Below are 3,955 nucleotides of genomic sequence, written 5' to 3'. Positions count from 1 at the left end.
AATTATATTCGGTTGTCGACTTGCACGCCGATAAAGTATTTATGACGTAATTATAATCTTTAAAACATTTCTTATAATCTTTGAAAAAGACTTTGAGACCACTTACAATCGGTTCGATCAGTTTCGGTCATCGTGTTTATGCTATTTGGCTGTATGTGTACCGTGTTATTTAAATTATGCTGGATGATGTTGAGTTTGTGTCTTTCTTATCATCAACATGCAGGTAGCGAACATTTATGTCTTACATTTTTAATGCAAATGACGAACAGCAACTGAGGGATGAGTAGAGTACATAGAAAACTTGGTGAACATCTTTACCTGCCTTTGTTTTTACAACCACCGCAATTATTGAGATATCGACTTATAATTTTTTCTCGTGACTTGTAAGATAAAGAGAAGTAGATTGTGAATAACTTTCATTGGTCGACTACAACCGAAGTGGGGGTTACTCGAATGCTGAATTAGATTCTAGCATTTTGATTCTAACGCTTGAATTTTACAGTTTCACTGAAGCCTCTCGACCGATCATATCCAGAAGAGAAGTCACGCTAAGACTATTGAACTATACTGTAATTGGAAGTTTCTTTTGCCTGTGAAGTATACGAACGTTTTGTTAGTATAGCAGTTTTAGCGGAAAAATTTTAAGCTGTGCAGTTGTTACCGATTGTTTAGACTAACAATAAGTTGCCACGTTATCAAATTGATATTTTGTTCTGATTATGTGCTTACTTATAATGTAGACAGAGCAAAAAAATGGAGTTAGTGATAAACTATGTTGGTGATTGTGCCGTAAAACAGATTTATTCGGAAATCAGTGAATAACGAAACAAAATCGGCGAATACCATATGTCGCTCCGTGGAGTTCGGTCTTCGCTTGATTGATCGGGTACGTCGTGTGCAATTTTACGCCGAGTCTGCTGCATACTTTCGATGGCAGTATTTCAGACCTTTCAATATCGGTGCTTGATCATGCACTTTAGCGAGAGTAATATTTTTCTCCTCATATGGATGAGCGCAACTGTGACTTGTAGCCTTCTGTTTGTCAAACTGATTATTATGGTATTCAACGTTTGATAAGGTTCCTCATCACGATGTACGTTGAATACAAAATCAATTACAGGCACAAACTGCACATCCCAGAGCCTATATTACGGATCTCAAGCAAATACATAATTGCGAGAAAGAAAACTTTTGATTACGTACATTTGCAAATCTGCATTGACTCATATATCTCCGGCAATATTTCGCGAATTTCTGCCTATCCTATTGTTGGTCAATATTTCTCTGAAATAACTCATTATAGTCTGCTGGACGATATCATAGCACACGTGATCAAGGATTGGAAGGAGCGCGATTTTTTGGACGAGTCCACGACGAATAGAATGGCTTACGTCTCTCGCTGGTTCTCCAATTTGATAATCGGTACGCGTCACGCAATGTTGATATGCTTCTATGCAGTCGACACTTTGTTGAGGCACAAAAGCAGCAATCAAACTGCTCGAGAGCTTGTTCTCAAGATGGAGTTATCTTTCAAGATCGAAAGCACACCAGTATATTTTACCGTTCTCGTTATGCAATTCGTTCATCAGATAAGCGCGGCCAGTACGGTGGCCGTGTTAAAATTGCTTGCTGTTGACACTGGTAAGTGACTTCTCGTGATTTTTCTAAAAATTCCAAAAAATAATAATTACAATATAATGCCAGGAAACATGATTTAAATATCTAAATTGTTCTAAAAGTATGTTATTAAATAAATGTATTATTATATAAAATATATATGTATTCTTAAATAAAAAATTCATTAAAAACAAATAGATATACATTTAATTGTTAATAAATTGTAGTATTTACTTTATTTTCTAGATTATTAAAAAGAAGATACACATGAGTGAAAATAAATATACAATTATTATTAATTGATATCTAAATATATTAAATTTGTATTATTTAACTTTTTAGAGACTTAAGCTCTCAAAAGAACAAGGAATTGGAGTCATTAATATTAAAATATAGAAAGAAAGAAAGATGACAAACGTAAAAAATGTTTTTATTATACAAAATGTTAAATTAATGTATCATAATATTTAGGTTCTTTATGTGTGTGGGCAGATTGATATAATACGGCGGAAACTAAAAGAAATAGTGCGGATAGAAGCACCGAGCGAGATGCGAACGAAAGTATTGCAAAAACGCTGGCTGCTCGGCAGCAGAGGATTATTTCCTTTTCCGAGAATATTGAGACCCTCTTTTCAAATATAGCGTTAATACAATTCGCGACAAACACTTACGTCCTCTGTTCTGTCCTTAGGATTTGTCATTGTGACCGTATAAGTACACGTGAGGTGGCGTAACTTTTGTTCGACGCGTAAGGTATTTAAAATTTTTAGTCTATCGATGTGCCGGGCGGAACGCCTTTGATAGTATAAAGTCTACACGTACATTTTTTTACATTCTAGTCAATGTGGAGGCATTTATATTTTGCTTTCTTGGAGAACATCTTAGTACGAAAGTCAGTATGTAATATGATACGTATATTGGATTTATAATATAAACCGTTTTTTTGACGAAATCTTGATCTTAGAGTAAAATGATCGGCGACGCGACGTACGAAGTGCTTTGATACAAATTGAACCCGATTCAGAATCGAGATATTCTCTTTATAATCGTAAGGTCATAGAATTAGTATTTGAAATTCACTATCGGAAGGGTCGCTGATCTTTCGCTGATGCAATTTGCCAACGTAAGGATTTCGTAAAGTAATTAAAGCAGAGGCGTACCTCCGTTGCGTAGAACTTTATGCTTTGATTGATGTTTTGACATGACCGAATGACGATCTCTAGTCGCTTCATCGCGATATAAGCGTTCGCGTACGATGACCGTAATTGCTTCTATCATGTTGTAGATCATGAAAGCCTCTGTGTCATACATGTCGGCGCGTTACACGCGACGTATTGAAGCTTAAACATACTTTATGCCCGGCTTATATCTTCGCGTGCAGAAGGATATAGTACTTTTACTACCGCCAGCCGGTTACGTGATTAGCAACTTTCCTATTCAGAGACTCGATGGGGTTTCACATCAGATGTATAAGAATAGACGACTAGGAGTATGGTGTATTAAAGAGTTGATATGTGATGGATAACGTGAAATTGATCTACTTAGTTGATGTACTTTTTCGAAACTATAGTACCAATAAAATAAAAGCATTCAATCAAATATTTAATTTTATTATTTGGTATTATTTTATAAATTATAATGGTAAAAATTAAGCTTAGTAGAGTCATTGGACTCTACTGGTAGAAATACGTGGATGCGTGTATGTATGCACGTGCGCATGTTTAAAATAATTAAATATGTATTTAAATTTTTCATATGCATAAGTGTTTATGTAAAAAATATGGCTAAATTGTTTTTATGTTTTGCTTCTTTTATTTTATATATATATATCATATAATCAAATTAATTGCAAAGCGAAATAATAATTAATTTATTATTTAAATATGTATACAAATTGATCGTACTTTTGTTATATTATATATATCTTTTCGCGCATTATAAAATAAGTATAATTATATTTTATTTTAATATTAGTGATATTATTTCACGGCATACCGGGATTGATTCTAGTAGGACGATTCTAGTAGACTTTCCAACGTCTTCGAATAAAAGAGAGCTCATTTCAAAATCAGTCTTTACATTTATAATGTCTAGTGTACATGTTTCAATTGTACTGAATCGTGATATTGAGTTGCACGAGACTGAAATTTGTTAGTATCGATACACGATGAACGTTTGCCTTGCATTTTTAATGCAAATAACGGGCAACGGCCGATCGATACATACACGAAGGGCGTACAGAAGTTCTACATGGCTATCTCTGCCTGTTCATTTTTTTTTTGTAACTGTGGTAATCATCGAAATGTCAGATTATTTACTCGCAGTTTCTAAGACAAGA

The 3,955-nt window shown here is 34.3% G+C and overlaps 1 pseudogene; it reads left to right on the top strand.

Moving 5' to 3' along the window:
- Positions 1 to 1,091: 1,091 nt before the first annotated feature.
- Positions 1,092 to 2,962, top strand: LOC105454036 (annotated as a pseudogene).
- Positions 2,963 to 3,955: the final 993 nt, after the last annotated feature.

This window comes from Wasmannia auropunctata, unplaced genomic scaffold (assembly GCF_000956235.1).
Source record: "Wasmannia auropunctata unplaced genomic scaffold, wasmannia.A_1.0 LD335989.1, whole genome shotgun sequence".
NCBI lineage: Eukaryota > Metazoa > Arthropoda > Insecta > Hymenoptera > Formicidae > Wasmannia > Wasmannia auropunctata.
The sequence above is the reverse complement of the archived record's forward strand: the minus strand, read 5'-3'. Positions and strand labels throughout refer to the sequence as shown.